Raw genomic sequence first — 19,080 nt, forward strand, 5'->3', positions numbered from 1 at the left:
TATTTTTAAGCCATGCTCTGTGAAAATAACAATGTCAGGATCCTCCTGTTTAAGAAATACTTCTAATCTGTCAATTTTGTTGCGTAGATACTGAATATTTTGATGATAAATACTAAAAACCTTACCATCTTGTGCTACTCTATCTCTAGCATTTGTAGCTATTTCCCTTTCCCTGTTTTGTCGGCAAAGGTTCTATAAACTCAGTTTTCCAAGAACAAGTATGATGAACTCATTGTTCCTGCATTTTCAGTTGTAAACAAATATAATAATTGTGAATGGAAAAATAATAGCGATTCATGTTGCTCAAAGTTAATTATTGTACATTGATGAAACACAATATCTTGTTAAAGTAGTTCGATTTACAGACGATACAAAGAAGAATCTAGTCTTAAATATCACCAATAATTGTAAAACATATATATTATAATGAACTTATAGTATAGTATAACAATACTCACTATATTCCTGCTTGGCAGAAATAGCTTCCCTGAAGTTAGTTGAGATTCTTCCAGTAAAGGTTTGGTTTTTGAAAGTAAAATATCAAATGATTCTATGCTCATCCTTGCATAGTAAAGTATCCTTGTATAGTAAAGTATTCGCCATCACACTCACTATCTCTTTAATACTCATGTACCCACATTATAGACCTAGCCTTAAACATGAATTCATTTCGTACATATAAACTGCAGTTCCTCAAAAGTAATTATTTGGAGAACGAAATGTTTTACCTTTGAAATCAAAGAACAGACTGGCCTACCTCAAGGTTTGGGTGGAATAAAATCTCTCTTATATTCCAGGAGAGTGGGAAATGAATCTAAAGTATCCCCTTTATAATTATAAGAGATCAAAGAATATAGAATCAAATTCAATAAGCTACAAATAATTCGATTGTTAATAGTCCAAATGTGAGTGTAATATGGAAGCCATGCTTGATGTGCATGCATTTTTTTATTTTAATACTTACCGCCTTCAGTCTATAAATAGTATTCTGCTATTGAATTATTACTTTTTCAGGTTTGGTAAGTCTATGAGGTTTAATACTTGATTCAATACTCGAAATAAAAAATTGTCTGATGTATGCTATTAGGTAATAAATGTGAGTATGCATTAGGTAATAAAATATACCTGATTTTTAACCAATAACCTGATTAAAATTTATTTTTCAAACTGGAATAATATTTTCTGAAATTGATAATTGGAAATTCGAATTCCTGAAAATGTATCCTAAAAATTTCATTAATTTATCTTCTGAATATATCAACAGTATTCAAATCTATTAACATTTAAGAACGTCACCAGTAAATCGTTTCCAAAAACACATCCGCAAGACCTTAAATTGACTTTTTTCATGATGATTTTTAAATTTTTTTTTCATTGTTTTTTGACATTCTGAACCTTATGGCTAAACTTGGTGTCACTGAGAACGAATCTGCAATCAGAATTCCTCTATCTTGAAAAATAACGAAAAACCCCAGCTGCTGATCATCCGGCAACCATCAACAGTCATCCTTCAATGCGGCCAAAACACTTCCCGTTCAGACAGGCATGTCAAATGACAACTCAGCCAAGCTGTGCGAAACCAGCTTGCACTGCGGCGCTAGGTCAAAGTTCCTGAAACCACTTTCTTCTTGGTCAGCATATACCTTTATCAACCTGTCACTAAGCATGGCATTAACAAGACGCAGCAGGGATTTACATGGGACCACTCTGTAAAGCTTGACCAACAGGGCCTTTTTCCAAACTGTGTCGTAAGCCAAGAAAGATCTATAAATGCAGCTGAGGTTTTCATGTTCTTCTCAAAACCATTTTCAATGAAAGCTGTTAAAGCAAGGACCTGGTCGCAGCAGTTTCAGCCAGGCCTGAAACCAGTTTGCTCACTTGGAATGCTTGCATTAATAACCGGACACAGTCTATTATAGAGAAGGCGCTCCAGCAGTTTATAGCATACACTTAGTAGGGCTATTAGGCAATAATTCTTAACACACTTTTCATCTTTACCTGGCTTCAAAACGGCTATTATCTTTGTTTTTATAAAAACATTAGGTAAGTTACCAGTTATCAATCTATCATTGAAAAAGCAACATAGCCACTGCCCAACTTTAGGGCCAGTATATTTCAGAAACGCAGGGAAAACATTGTCTAATCCAGCCGCCTTGCCAATGGACAAGGACACGATAGCCATGTTAAGCTCATTTATGGTGCATTCTTTTTTTATTTCTAGAGGGACCTGCCTACACTTTTTATATCATTTAGCTCCCTTAAAATGTGTCCATCAGATGATTGGCGAGCTGACTTGGGCAAGCTCACAATGTGCTTTGGTTGCAAGCCTGTCTGCTTCTTGATTGTGCTACCAGTAGATAGTTTCCTTAGCAAAGACCATGCCTTCCGGCTACTATGTGTAAAATTCAATGCCTTGACAGTTTTTAACCACTTCGTGATTTGCTCGAATTTTGAAAGAGGTCAGCAGCAGCAGGGCTTCCAGTTACATTAAACTCATTGTAAAGATTTTCACAAACTTGATCCCCGCCCGGAATGTATTCTTTTCTGAAACCACTAGGAATAGATTTCTTTGCTGATGATACAATCAGTTTCACAAAACGGTCATAGTTCTTCACTGTAGGAGGAATAAACCTGATAACAGATTCAAGCCTGGTGGTGAAGGCATTCCAATCAGCTCTAGAGAAATTCCATCTTGGTTGGGGACAAGATCTTATCACTGATAATTAACTACCCACAGATAATAAGACAGGACGATGCTGCGAACGTGGAAAATCGCCCAATACTTTCCTCACCATAAACAAGGGCTGAGCAGATTGGTCACTTGAACAGAAACTCAGGTCCGGAGAATACTCACGACGCCAATGAGAAGAGTGGAATGTGCTCGAGTCTTTTGCATCAAATACAAGAGACAAGTTGTTGGTTTCAGCCCAGTTGACAAGTCTTTCTCCATTGTTGTCATTGACTGCATATCCCCACTCTCCATGGTGGCTGTTGAAATCCCCAACATAAAGAACAGGATGCTCAAATGTAGGTAGTACCAAGTTGCTCCATTGCATATTGGGAGGTTTATATATGTTCACAATTTCAACTCCAGATATTTTTATTGCTAGAATAAATATATTATCATAATCACAACTCTTATGAGTCACAGCTACATTGTGAATATCCTCTCCCAAATAGGTTGCTATTCCATAGTTTTTGTGCCCAATAGCATCCACCAATTTGTATCCTGGTATATTGCTTCTAGTACTTTTCTCCGGTTCCTCAATATGTGTTTCCTGGATTTCCAATACATCGACTTTGTTTTGGATGGATATTTTACTCAGACACTCACCTTTTGACCAAGTCATGCCCTCAGCGTTGGAATAACATACATTGATCAATATCCTAAATTTTTAAAACTAGGTTGGCCCTGACAAGAGCCGATTGTCTTTGGATTGCTAGCTGGGAGATTACACCAAGTGACAGTCCAGCTCCAAAATTGTTGCCGTTAAAACAAAGCATGCAAAGCCTTTACTAGAAAGATCAATTCGCGAGCAACACCACTTTCTCTTTTTGCAGACAATACCAATAAATTTATGTGTGTTGGCAATCTCCAACCATTACAGTACCAATACCCCCGAAAGAGTCAGACTCTATTTGACAGAAGAGAGATGTTATGGCTGTTGTTATTGTCAATCCGCTATGACTAGTATTCGATTTTGCTTTCTCAATTCAGGTCTCCATCCAGAATAGGGATATCCAGGCGCACCGCAGGGAGGCGCTTTCAGCTTTCATAAAATATGTTAATTGTGTTGTGTCAATTTGTAGAGTAAGTTCAAAGCTAAAACGAATACACTGCGCCCAGTAGTCACTAAGAATAGCAAAAATATTGAAAATAGAAATTAAAAAGCAGCCTATGGAGTGTGCAAATTTTTTCCAAAAAACTTATCTATTTGAGTTTAGTAAGTGACTAACTAAACATTTTTCTTCATAAATTATACTACAAAATTCAATAGTTTGAAAATATCGATCACAATCACCAAGTAAACCTCATTTAAAGCAAAAATTGTAAACTTAAAACCGGTTTCATTGAACTTCTCAAATTTTACATGAGATTGCACTATTCTAATACTTATTGTATCCATAAAAAATTATAAAAAACATTTTTTACTTTCTACTATGCATTTTTAGCCTATTCGGCTAAAGTTTATGCCCAGTGCCAACATACATGTCATAAAATTTTTGGTTGGGATCGATTTAGTAAGTCATTTTGAACGCAAAATCACAAGAGATAAACGGCAGTCACTCATCATGAATTAAAAAAAAAAAATTAGTTTTACCGTTGCTTACGTAACTACAAGGCTAGAACCATCAGGTGATCAGTTCACCTGATGTGAACTGAAGCGTACACTTCAACCAGTGTTTACATTGAAAACCCTATGTTGAATGGAATTTTTCGTAAATAAACGTTAATAATTAAATTGATTTTACTTTTTTACTTGCCTTGCCCTATTACCATAGGTAAGGAAAGTATTGCTTTCCGAAAAAAATTAAGGTATCCCAATTTCTAAATTTCTATACGTTCCAAGGTCCCCTGAGTCCAAAAAAAAGTGGATTTTGGGTATTGGTCTGTATGGGTGTGTGTGTGTGTGTGTGTGTGTGTGTGTGTGTGTGTGTGTATGAGTGTATGTGCGTCTGTGTACACGATATCTCATCTCCCAATTAACGGAATGACTTGAAATTTGGAACGTAAGGTCCTTACAATATAAGGATCCGACAAGAATAATTTCGATCAAATGCGATTCAAGATGGCGGCTAAAATGGCGAAAATGTTGTCAAAAACAGGGTTTTCGCGATTTTCTCGAAAACGGCTCCAACGATTTTGATTAAAGTTATACCTGAAATAGTCATCGATAAGCTCTATCAACTGCCACAAGTCCCATATCTGTAAAAATTTCAGGAGCTCCGCCACATCTATGCAAAGTTTGATTTCAGATTCTCAATTATCAGGCTTCAGATACAATTTAAACAAAGAATTTCGAGTGGATAATAGTCAGTAGGAGAATCTCTACAACTAATGTTCAGTAACATTTCCACCTAAAATTAAAAATAAGCTCGAAATTCGAGAAAATGTGATTATCCAATTGCAAACTGTTGGCAACTGTTGATTCTATTAAATGATTCACTATGAAGAGATAGCAGACCTCGTGTGTCTTCCGCGTTATTGCCCTGTCACCAGCTGGCTCAAATCTTTGAAAAGTAGACTTGAGATGCGCGGGAACACTAGTGTCAGGTGATCAGTTTTTATAACGGCAAGGAAAGTTGTGTGAGTGCGCCACACCAGATTTTTAGAATAAAGACTTATTTTATTTTTCCAATTCAAATTTTAACCTACATCATAAATTCTAGGGTAGTAATCATTGAATTATATTAATATTTTAGTTATGGTTAACCAATTTGTAGGGTACTTGTTTCAAGATAGCTTATTCAATTCAAACTTACTTCTTTTACAAAAGTATTAAGTTTAGCAGATTCATGTTTATAATAAGAATTATCATGTTATTAAACAACATAAATTATAAAAACATTTTTGATAAACTAAATTAGTTCTTTTTTAAACGAATTTAAGTACGATGTATTTACGGGTGCGTTCAACTCTATTCTGGAGTTTAACTAAATTCATTATTATTTCAAACTTTCGAGTAAAAAAGTGTTGATTTTGAATCGTGTAGGATAAATATTACACACACAAACCACACACAATATGTCTTGAAATACTCTCTGTTATATTCTATATATATATAATATATATAATATTCTGTATTATCAAAGCTTTTTTAGACTTATATGATTCATGGCTGGCATTCATTTAAAAGAGAATGAGTTACAATTTATAAAATAAAATAGTGTACCCTGGGAGGTCTACAAAATTAACTGTATAGTTTAACACCGTAATTTTTTTGACATTATGACATTTACAATCATGAATAATATTTCAATTGAACTACTGTATAACTATACTTTCTTCAAAGTTTAGAATCATTAAAACTGCCTGTAGTGTTATGAATTACGGTATGTGTTTCATCTGATCCCACAACTGTGGGTAATTGATAAAGCAGAAGTTATTAAAGATCGTGCTGTAATTCGAATAGCAGAGCTTCAAAACTGAATGAAGTACCGTATAAACATATTAGTTTTTGACATTATATTCTTAATTAATTAATTATATTAGGTAGAAGTAAAATGACACTCATTCTTTCACCCATTAATCTATTTACTCACCCGGATAAGTAAGAAAGTCGTGTTTCAGTTGATTCGTTGTTGATTATCCATATTTTTTTACTAATATTATTACAATGTATTCTATTTTGATAACTTTAACTGAAAAACACATTCTTTTGGTGTAACGACGACCGTTTAATGCGGGTGGTTGTACATTCTCAAGCCAAAACGAACTCGAAACGGTCGTCGCACACCAAAAGAATGTGAGTGTTTTTTCACTTGAAGTTATCAAAATGAAATATAGTTAATGTTCAACCTTCTGCAGGTGCACTAAGACACTACCTCCGTAAACACGGAGGTGTAGTGCCTGAGACCGTAATTGAAAAAATTTCACAGACGACCAATTCGGTATGCGCTTTTTCAAGAATTGACAGAAAAATGTTGAATACAAGTTCAGTTTAGGGTCTAGAAATTCAAAATAACTAAATCTTATTGACTTCTATATCGCCCAGAATAGCGATTTTTCTGCTCTTACCAGCGTTTTCTTGGCTTTTTAAATTCAAGAGAAAATTCTCACGTTTGGTACAAATTTGAGGTAGGTAACTTCAGGTGTATTAGTTATGTAGCTATTGAAGGGCTTAGAGGTGTGCTAGAAATTGGCGTTTTTCCAGTGTTATCTGTGTTTTATCAGCATTTCAAAACCAAATGAGCAAAAATGTTCAAATTTTTAGCATATGAAATAACAGTTCAAGGAATGAAATGACAAATTTATAGCAACACTGAATTGGGTTATTAATAGCGCTATAGCCTAATGATACCCCTGCCATTTAGCAGATATCTTAACTCAGCTTGGGGACTCTAGCCTTTGCATGTTAGAAGAGACCATCATGAATATTAATATATTTGTGCAAGAGCGCGCTTATTATGCATAACCAAGCGTGCAGACGAGAAACGTACAATATCTGAAAAGAGCAAAAGGAACACTCACACTGAAAGCGTGCACTTGGTTGCGTTCAGTGTGAACAACGTGTTTCAATAGCACTTTTCAAATTTTGTTTTTTGGGTCATGCATGATTCAGACATAAATTTGCACATACCCATTCAATGTGATCATACCCTTATTCTCATGTATCAGGATAATATTATTCATATTATTACTGTTGTGACCAAGAATAAAAAATATTTCAAGTAGTATCCTAACAGAGCGTCAAAAAACATATCATTGGTTCATTAGCACTATTGAAGAATATACATAGATTTTTCATGATATGACATGGTCTTACATATGATATAAATAAAAAACTCTGATATCTCACTCTGCAACAAATTATTATTTACTCTGTATCGATCACCCATAACCCATAAAGAACACTTTACTTACTTAACGGTACTTACTTCCGATGAGTAAGATGTGTTCCTCACGGTCTTGGATCGGGGAATCGTCAAATTTTCAAATTGTGTCAAACTCTCTTTGTTAAGAGTAGAAACAGATTAGATAAAAATGATTTATGTAAGTTACTGGATCAGGCTGAATATTGAAATCCTTTACTGAGTAAGCTAGCAGTATAATCATTGATCAAATATTTTCGTTTATAATAATATTGTTGGAAAGACCGTAATGTATGTTTTGTTTTAATACTAAAGATAACCTACACTGCAAAAGTTTTCTATTTCAAGCCATTTTTGTTATGATTTGAGAAGAATTCTTAATCCAATAGTGACTTATATAATAAAATGAATAATAGCCTACCAATTTACCTTTTCAAAAAAATTATGTTTAATCTAATAAAGCTATAATATTAGCATACTACAAAAGCCGTGTTTGTAATTCCTCTCGTAGAAATTGAGAAATACTGTAATCAAAATTGAAGAAAACAATAGGTAGGCCTAATTCAAAGCTCAAGCAACTCAACTTTACACTATATTTTTTGACAATAATTGAAATACGTGGTTGAATTTGAAAAAGCTAATTTAAAAAAATTTGGTGTGGCGCACTCACACAACTTCCCTTGCCGTTATGAAAATTGATCACCTGACGCTAGTGTTCCCGCGCATTTCAACTCTACTATTCAAAGATGTGAGCCAGCTGGTGACAGGACAATAACGCTGGATACACACGAGATCTGCTATCTCTTCATAGTGAATGATTTAATAGAATCAACAGTTTGCAATTGAATAATCACATTTTCTCAAATTTCGAGCTTATTTTCATTTTAGGTGACACTGTTACTGGACATTAATTGAAGAGATTTTCATGCTCAATCTTTTCCACTCGAAATTTTTCGTTTAAATTATATCTGAGACCTGATAATTGGAAATCCAAAATCAAACTTTGCATAGATGAGGCGGAGCTCCTGAAATTTTTACAGATATGGGACTCGTGGCAGTTGATATAGCTTATCAATAACTATTCTAGGTATGAATTTGATCAAAATCGTTGGAGCCATTTTCTAGAAAATCGCGAAAAACCCTGTTTTTGACAACATTTTCGCCATTTTAGCCGCCATCTTGAATTGCATTTGATCGAAATTGTTCACACTTGCTTTCCGAAAAAAATTGAGGTACCCCAATTTCTAAATTTCTAAACGTTTCAAGGTCCCCTGAGTCCAAAAAAGTGGTTTTTGGGTATTGGTCTGTATGTGTGTGTGTATGAGTGTATGTGCGTCTGTGTACACGATATCTCATCTCCCAATTAACGGAATGACTTGAAATTTGGAACGTAAGGTCCTTACAATATAAGGATCCGATAAGAATAATTTCGATCAAATGCGATTCAAGATGGCGGCTAAAATGGCGAAAATGTTGTCAAAAACAGGGTTTTCGCGATTTTCTCGAAAACGGCTCCAACGATTTTGATTAAAGTTATACCTGAAATAGTCATCGATAAGCTCTATCAACTGCCACAAGTCCCATATCTGTAAAAATTTCAGGAGCTCCGCCACATCTATGCAAAGTTTGATTTCAGATTCTCAATTATCAGGCTTCAGATACAATTTAAACAAAAAATTTCGAGTGGATAATAGTCAGTAGGAGAATCTCTACAACTAATGTTCAGTAACATTTCCACCTAAAATTAAAAATAAGCTCGAAATTCGAGAAAATGTGATTATCCAATTGCAAACTGTTGGCAACTGTTGATTCTATTAAATGATTCACTATAAAGAGATAGCACACCTCGTGTGTCTTCAGCGTTATTGCCCTGTCACCAGCTGGCTCAAATCTTTGAAAAGTAGACTCGAGATGCGCGGGATCACTAGGGTCAGGTGATCAATTCTCATAACGGCAAGGGAAGTTGTGTGAGTGCGCCACACCAGATTTTTTTATTTTTTTATAAAGAATTTTTAATAAGACTTGTGCTACGAACACGCGCCGTACGCTTTCCATAAGCTGATGTTGTAATTAATATTTGATAATATTATATTCATACAAATAAATAATATAATATGCATATCATCAGCTGATGAATAGCGCAAGTGGTGTGTAACCACGAATTGTATGTAACTCAAGTTAGTCTGTATACAGCTTGTGAGCAAGTTGAGTTTCATCGAAATGAACCATTAGAAATAATTGAATAACAAGTACTTGAACACTGATCTAGATTCAATAATAAAGTGAGAATACAAGTAACAGGTAAGGTGGAAAGTAATAGATGAGTCCCTACCAGCTAAAACTGCCTTCAATAAATAGATTGAAAACACTTAGAAACTTACATCAGAAATGGGGGGAAACTTACATTAGAAACTCTAATGTAAGTTTCTAAGTGTTTTCTCAGCTTTTCTGCGTTTCCTCACCTTTTTCAATTGATGGAAATATATTTAAGAAAATTCAGTACACAGGTTTAGCTGAGGTGGAAGAATTTTGTTCGCCAAAGATACGCCGATATAGTAACAGGTGTTTTTTGAGATCAAATTGACATAATACGTTTAAATTCGGTATAGAGGTTCCGCTGAGGTCTACATGCAGGCGAGCGAAGCGAGCCCGCTGATCGCATTTTTGGACAATCCAGTCGGGGGTCCAGAATTCAGTACAGAGGTTCCGCTGAGGTCTACATGCAGGCGAGCGAAGCGAGCTCGCTGATCTCATTTTCGGACGATCCAGTCGGGGGTCCAGACGGATATGGCGAGCGAAGCGAGCCTGCCGGCGAGTCAAAAAATAAAAATCTGGTGTGGCGCACTCACACAGCTTTCCTTGCCGTTATGAAAATTGATCAACTGACGCTAGTGTTTACGCGCATCTCAAGTCTATTATTCTAAAATCTGAGCCAGCTGGTGACAGGACAATAGACACAGATGTAATCATATGCATCTTATGATTAAGCATATGATTACATCTTTAAATGTAATATTGGCTTTGAGGTCTCTGGTGGGTCCAACTACCTGAAGGTAGAAATGCAACAGGTTGATGGGATCGGAAAGGGTTGTCCTATTGTTTATAAAGGTGGCAATATTTCTTCCTTCGTCCTTCTTCTATTGTTCTATAATAGTTGGTCATTTTCTCGATTTTGAGCCTTCCCTGTTGCTGTTGACTATAGAGAGCACGTTTCGGAGTAGATATTTTGTGGACCCATGAGAGGTCCGTACCGCTCGTATGGAAAGTATTGCTTTCCTAAAAAAATTTGAGGTACCCAAATTTCCAAATTCTATACGCTTCAAGGTCCCCTGAGTCCAAAAAAGTGGTTTTTGGGTATTGGTTGGTCTCTGTGTGTGTGTGTGTGTGTGTGTGTGTGTGTGTGTGTGTGTGTGTGTGTGTGTGTGTGTGTGCGTCTGTGTACACGATATCTCATCTCCCAATTAACGGAATGACTTGAAATTTGGAACTTGAGTTCATTACACTAAGGATCCGACACGAACAATTTCGATCAAATGCAATTCAAGATGGCGACTAAAATGTCAAAAATTTTGTCAAAAACAGGGTATTCCGAGATTTTATCGAAAACGGCTCCAACGATTTTGATCAAATTCATACCTAAAAAATTCATTGATAAGCTCTATAAACTGCCACAAGTCCCATATCTGTTAAAATTCCAGGAGCACCATCTATGCAAAGTTTGGTGGTCCCAATTATCAGGCTTCAGATACAATTTAAACAAATAATTTGTTTAAAAAAAGTGGAAAGGATTGAGTATAAAAATCTCTACAATTAATGTCCAGTAGCATTTTCACCTAAAATTGAAAATAAGCTCGAAATTCGTGAAAATAAGATTATTCAATTGCAAACTTTTGGCAACTGTTGATTCTATTAAATCATCCACTATGAAGAGATAGCAGACTTCGTGTGTCTGCAGCGCTATTGTCCTGTCACCAGCTGGCTCAGATTTTAGAATAATAGACTTGAGATGCGCGTAAACACTAGCGTCAGTTGATCAATTTTCATAACGGCAAGGAAAGTTGTGTGAGTGCACAACACCAGATTTTTATTTTTTGACCGCCGTCAGGCTCGCTTCGCTCGCCATATCCTATCTATTAGGTAGGAAACAATGTGTATCTGTCGGTGACAAAAAGTCAACTTGGAAAAACGTTATGCATGGAGTACCACAAGGTTCAATTTTAGGCCCTCTCCTCTTCACTTTGTATGCTAATGACCTTTCTTCCATTATCAAATTCTCCAGTTTCCATACTTATGCAGACGACCTTCAAATCTATTTAAGCTGTCCCATAACAAAAATTAATGAAACAGTTGGAATAATGAATCAGGATATCAATTCGATAGTAGAATGGACAAAGAAAAATGGCCTTAAGCTTAATCCCATCAAAACACAACCCATTATAATTGGATATTCTCGTCTTATAAACAATATTGACCTTGAATCGATTCACAAAATTAGTGTAGACGGTAATGACATTCCTTACTGTAGCTCAGTTAAAAATTTAGGCATTATTATGAATAATACTCTTGACTGGTCAGAACAAGTGAACAAAACTTGTAAAAAGGTATTCTCAGCCATGCATGCATTGAAGAAAATGCACGATATCCTCCCTAGAAACATTAAATTATTATTGGTTCAATCTCTCATCTTCCCACATTTAATGTATTGTAATTCTGTTCTTAACGATATGCAAGTCACTCTGAATGATAAACTACAGCGTTGCCAAAATTATTGTCTACGTTTCGTCTACTCTCTCCAACGCCATGATCATATCACCCCAGCCCACATTGCTAGTTCAACATTAAAGCTTCCCGATCAGAGGCTTTTTCGAATAGTCAAGCTTGTTAGAGATATCTTGATATACGGTAATCCGAACTATTTTAAAGATGATTTCAAATTTGTCTCTGAAGGTAGGAGGATAGATGCTTCACATACTAGAACCGGAGAAAGTACTTTAAGGATACCCAATCATCGAACTACTATTTTCACAAAATCCTTCTTAGTCAGTGCCTGTCGTGCATGGAATGCACTTCCTGTTTCTATCAGGTCCATCGAGAGCCGAGCGAGCTTCATCCTAACTTTAAAAAAACATCTTTTGGAACAAATGACTGAAACTGTCCGGCCCTAGAACGATCACATGACATCCATCCCCCACCCATCCCACAAATACAAACCTTTAACCATGTTTTAGAACGAATTGTATATATATATATATATATATATATTATATAAACTCATGTTATTTCAATTATCCACTGCATAATGCTGTATATTACTGAAAGTTGATAACCCTGATCTACTTTCAGCCTACTTCATTTTATTAATCAATTATTTGATCTTATCTACCTATATAATTATTTTACTCTATCAATTTTCTGTTTTTTTTTCTCTTTAATATTCATATTGATTAAAACTTTTACAATATTCCATTAATAAATAAATCCTTAGTTTAAATAACGAAATTAACGTTTTGGTAGAGAGTTAGTGGGGAGGATATTTTTAATATTCTTTCCGAAGAATGGACATTGATATGTCCAAAGCTCCGCCAATTTATGTAGATGCATAACAATATGATTATTATCTATAGTTATTATATTACAAACTGCTTCTTCATATCATATACAGTTCAATAATTATTTTCTTAGTCTATATTATGTAAATTCATCTATAATTTTGCTGTATTGTAAGCTATTGTATATAAGTGTATAAGCCAGTATATATTGTAATCTACATAAATAAAGTACTCAATCAATCAATCAATCAATCAATCAATCAATCAATCAATCTAACCAGGGGGCTCCGCCCCCTGGACCCCCGACTGGATCGTCCGAAAATAAGATCAGCGGGCTCGCTTCGCTCGCCTGCATGTAGACCTCAGCGGAACATCTGTACTGAATTCTGGACCCCCGACTGGATTGTCCAAAAATGCGATCAGCGGGCTCGCTTCGCTCGCCTGCATGTAGACCTCAGCAGAACCTCTGTACCGAATTTAAACGTATTATGTCAATTTGATCTCGAAAAACATCTGTTACTATATTGGCGTATCTTTGGCGATCAAAATTCTTCCACCTCAGCTAAACCTGTGTACTGAATTTTTTTAAATTTTTAAATTTTGAGCGTATCTTTGGCGTTATTTCAAATTCCTTCTAACACATCATTATTGCACTCCAGCTGAGCTTTTGTAGTAAATTTGAACATTTTCTGTTCATTTGTTCTCGATAAAGCTGAGAAAACGCTAAAAAACGCAGATTTTGGGCGTATCTTAGGAAATTTTTCCAAATTCGTTCTTATTGCGCCTCTAAAGGGCCAACTGAACACACCTACCAAATTTGAAATGCTATGTCATATTTTTATCATATGTTAGGACGATCCAGTCCGGGGTCCAGACTAAATGTCTGGCTAAACGGATATGGCGAGCGAAGCGAGTCTGACGGCTAGTAATATAATATTCCCAGGAATAGCTCTGATTGAAGTAGCAGTACCGAATCAATTTTTCCGCGATAAATCAGGACCTCCTAAATAGGTATTTAGGAGGTACTGGATAAATTGGTATTTAGGAGGTCCTGGATAAATGCATTTCAATCTTCAACTTGGTGCCAACCTAACAAAGTCAACTCAACATGATGCCAACCTGACAAAATTTTTAATTTAGTTACCAGAACAACTGTTTCGAAGAAGTACTCTCTCTAGATTATAGTTCTATATTAACATATGATATGGACATTTCAATTATAATTTTAAGATATTGGAATAAGAAGAATATACATGCTAAAAGACGAACTTTAAACCCTTAAAAACCAACTTTAGAGTTGAAATATCACAAAAAGATTTCTTAGTGCGCCTCTAAAGGGCCAACTGAACATACCTACCAAATTTGAACGCTTTTGGTCCGGTAGATTTTTAGTTCTGCGAGTGAGTGAGTCAGTCAGTGAGTGAGTGCCATTTCGCTTTTATATATATATATATATATATATATATATATATATATATATATATATATATATATATATAATATAAACTAAAACAGGTGAAACGATATAAATAGATTGAAAACACTTAGAAACTTACATTAGAGTTTCTAATGTAAGGTTCCCCCCATTTCTGATGTAAGTTTCTAAGTGTTTTCAATCTATTTATATCGTGTCTCCTGTTTTAATTTATATTACAAACTTTAAAGTGTCTTCTGTATATATATATATATATATATTATATATATATATATATATATATATATATATTACATTTGACTCAAGTTGGTCAAAACAAATGGATGTACCCGGTTTATTCTTTTACACACACACACACACATATATATATATAATATATATAAACAGAACACAATTCTGGTGTGGCGCACTCACACAACTTTCCTTGCCGTTATGAAAATTGATCACCTAACGCTAGTGCTCACGCGCATCTCAAGTCTACTATTCAAAGATCTGAGCCAGCTGGTGACAGGACAATAACGCTGTAGACACACGATGTCTGCTTTCTCTGTATAGTGAATGATTTAATAGAATTAATAGTTGCCAACAGTTTGCAATTGAATAATCACATTTTCTTAAATTTCAAGCTTATTTTAAATTTTAGGTGAAAATGTTACTAGACATTGATTGTAGAGATGTTCATGCTCAATCTTTTTCACTCGATTTTTTTGTTTAAATTGTATCTGAAGCCTGATAATTGGTAATCTATAATCAAACTTTGCGTAGATGGGGCGGAGCTCCTGGAATTTTTACAGATATGGGACTTGTGGCAGTTGATAGAGCTTATCAATGACTTTTTCATGTATGAATGCGAGAAAATCCCAAAAAAACCTGTTTTGACAACATTTTTGCCATTTTTGCCGCCATCTTGAATTGCATTTTATTGGAATTGTTCGTGTCGGATCCTTATATTGTAAGGACCTTCAGTTCCAAATTTCAAGTCATTCCGTTAATTGGGAGATGAGATATCGTGTACACCGACGCACATACACACACACACACACATACATACACTTACAGACCAATACCCAAAAACCACTTTTTTGGACTAAGGGGACCTTGAAACGTATAGAAATTCAAAAATCTGGTGTGGTGCACTCACACAACTTTCCTTGCCGTTATGAAAATTGATCACCTGACGCTAGTGTTCCCGCGCATCTCAAGTCTACTTATAAACAAAGATCTGAGCCAGCTGGTGACAGGACAATAACGCTGGAGACATACGAGGTCTGCTATCTCTTCATAGTGAATTATTTAATAAATCAACAGTTGCCAACAGTTTGCAATTAAAATAATAACATTTTCTCGAATTTCGTGCTTATTTTCAATTTTAGGTGAAAATGTTACAGAACATTAATTAGAGATTTTTATGCTCAATCTTTTCCACTCAAAATTTTCTGTTTAAATTTTATCTGGAGCCTGATAATTGGGAATCTAAAATCGAACTTTTCATAGATGGGGCGGAGCTCCTGAAATTTCATACAGATATGAGACTTGTGTCAGTTGATAGAGCTTATCAATGACTATTTCAGGTATAAATTTGATCAAAATCGTTGGTGCCGTTTTTGAGAGAATCTCGAAAAACCCTGTTTGACAACATTTTCGCCATTTTAGTCGCCATCTTTAATTGCATTGGATCGAAATTGTTCGTGTCGGATACTTATAGTGTAAGGACCTTAAGTTCCAAATTTCAAGTCATTCGGTTAATTGGGAGATAAGATATCGTGTACACAGACGCACATACACACACACAGACCAATACCAAAAAACCACTTTTTTGCACTCAGGGGACCTTGAAACGTATAGAAATTTACAAATTGGGGTACCTTAATTTTTTTTGGAAAGCAATACTTTCCTTACCTATGGTAATAGGGCAAGGAAAGTAACAAAGGTAACCTACAAATTGGTTAACCAATAACTAAGAATATTAAGAGAACTCAATGATTACTACCCTTGAAATTAATGGTGATGGATAAAAATTGTATTGGTAAAATAAAATAACAACCCTTTATTTAAAAAAGTAGTTATCAGTTGAATTATTAACGTTTATTCATGAAAAATTCCATTCGACATAGGGATTTCAATGTAAACACGGGTTGAAGTGTACGCTTTTGAACAGCTGATCGGCTGTAGGTACTGGCCATGAGTATTGAGTAGGCCATGGTTTTATTAACCTCACTTCGTTCACAACATTTCAATTTCAAACACCTCTAATGTATTAGTTTAGGAGAGCTAAGGTTAGGAAAAGCTTAGGTTAGGGAAAGCTTTAGGTTAGGAAAAGCTTTAGGTTGGGAAAAGCTCTAAGTTAGAAAAGTTTTAGTTAGGAAAAGCTTTAAGTTAGGGAAGTTTAGGTTAGGAAAACGTAGATTAGGAAAATCATAATTTGATGATTTCGATAGTCAAAATGGCTGCCACTTATAGGTTAAATGCAAGTAAAAATTGTTCTACTTTGAACTTAGTTCATTTTTAAAACAACAGTGACCGCCGTTTAATTTTTGTGATTTTGTGCTCAAAATAACATACTAAATCGATCCCAACCAAAAATTTGATGACTTGTATGTTGGCACTGGACGTACACTTACACCTCTTATGATAAATTCCGCGGGCCATATACTAAAATACCCCTCAGCTAGGGCCAAATCCAGCATTAGAAAAGATAAAAGAAGCAAGAGTTTTTACAATCATTACTGTAGCCGCTTAGCCGGTAAAATAGAACTGGTCAATAATATTTAGGTTATAAAAATTGCAAGTCAACTACCGTACTCAAGATATTCACCTCCATATTTCAGCTCAGGATGACATGTGTAAAATCTGTAGATATCATTACAGAGTTGTTCTTCTAAAGTTGATTCAGTTGAACATAGGCATTTCAAAAGCTCTTCATTGAATGGCGTCTTTTCTAGGAAAAGTATGGCAGCACCTTCCTGATCACTAAAACTTCCTTCAGCTATAATAGTCTTTTTCTGGCTGTTTTCAGATAATATTCTCTTCAACACAAAAGTTGACAAATCACTAAATGGAATAGGAGTAACATTTGAATCACTACTGTCCTTTTTAGTACATGCATCTGCATCTGCAACTGTATTATTTGAATTCTCTGACATTGTGCAACGTGCAAAACGAAAAATATAACAAGTCCATAGAGGAGAGGCTCACTGTAGAACTGCTCCTTTCTACTGCGCAAGCGTAGTATCTGTTTGAGTAACACATTTGTTGGAGCAGTTTGTTACCTGCTACTTGGAAAAATAACTGTTACTTTGTTTTCATGAACCAGTGAACGAATGAGCATGTAGGCCTACAGTCGGCAGCCATTGTGAATGAGTGAACACGTAAAGCCATTATGTCTGTGGAATCATCTAATTTTAAATTTATTGTTATATTTTAGGATTTTTTTATCGAATTGTTGACTTTGTCTTGCATTTTTGTTAAAGTGTTCTGACAATAAATGAATCTTGAATTGTACTTCATGTAAAAAACAATTATTGTTCACTAATAATAATTTACAGCAGCACCCACAAAATTTCCATAAAATAAATAGTCCTGTGAAAGAAGGAGCAATATGTCCATTCAAAGACTGCAGAAAACCTCTAAGTAGTAAACATTCAGAGTTAATAGGTCACTTGGCAGAGAAGCATGAATTTCAGCCATCAATTGATGAATTCACGTTTATTGCTTCTGAAGATGGTAAGATGTAGTTATTGATGTAGAGAGTAGTAGTATTGATGATAAGATTTAGTTGAGTTGATGACAATTTTTAAAAGTAGTGACCCGCTGGGTTGAGAACTTGCTCATGAATAGTTGTATTTTGATCTTGAGAATCTGCAACTTTCAATTATACAGAGTTGATGAAAATTATGGAAACAGCTCAAATCATTAACTTCACATGAAAGAGGAGATTCTGTTCTTCAAATCAAGACCAATTACCATTTTGACGTGACAACGTCTTATAAATTTGTTTGCTTCAAGAAATTGCGTTAGCTCCGCGTTATGCGCTCACAATGAGAGCGAGTGAGAGCGTTCGTTTCGGTTCACGGTCATCTGGAAAGAGCACGAATAGGAGCAGTGGTGAGCAATGCAGCAGCAACCCGAAGGCATTCACCTGAAGAGAGAGTGAAACGGAGCAGTCAACCTGCACAGGCGCCGCAAGCAATCTCCTGCGACTGCACCACTACTTAAATAAATGAATAAAATAAGTGTTTTTAAATTGTTACTATTATTATTTCATACTTCTTCCTACTATAAGAATGAATATTCACATTAAAATTATTTTACCACTCAAAGTCGTTGTCACATAAAACTTTTGCCCATATACCGACTTTACAGGCAACCATGCAATTTTTTTATCATTTAGGGTTACAGAGATACACAGTTTTGAATATATAAACTTGCCATTTTATTTTGTATAGGAATATGAGTTGAAATACACTCAAGGAGAAATTTTCTATATTTTATCAAATTCCAATTTCGATTTATTCCAGACAACTTATTTAACATAGGTATTTAAAGTCTAGTATGAGCTGGATG

The 19,080-nt window shown here is 35.1% G+C and overlaps 1 protein-coding gene across 4 annotated transcripts in view; it reads right to left on the bottom strand.

The window, feature by feature from the left end:
* Positions 1–17,717, bottom strand: part of LOC111043354 (delta(24)-sterol reductase) — a 114,157-nt gene extending 96,440 nt beyond the window's left edge. For 2 of the 4 annotated variants that reach the window (XM_039423815.1, XM_039423816.1), the window contains exon 1: positions 17,333–17,713. The gene's annotated coding sequence lies outside the window, so the exon portion shown is untranslated. Of the gene's footprint in view, positions 1–17,332 lie in introns of all 4 variants that reach the window. The other 2 variants (XM_022328279.2, XM_039423814.1) reach the window with 2 other exon arrangements.
* Positions 17,718–19,080: the final 1,363 nt, after the last annotated feature.

Source organism: Nilaparvata lugens, chromosome 3 (genome assembly GCF_014356525.2).
Source record: "Nilaparvata lugens isolate BPH chromosome 3, ASM1435652v1, whole genome shotgun sequence".
Classification (NCBI taxonomy): Eukaryota; Metazoa; Arthropoda; class Insecta; order Hemiptera; family Delphacidae; genus Nilaparvata; species Nilaparvata lugens.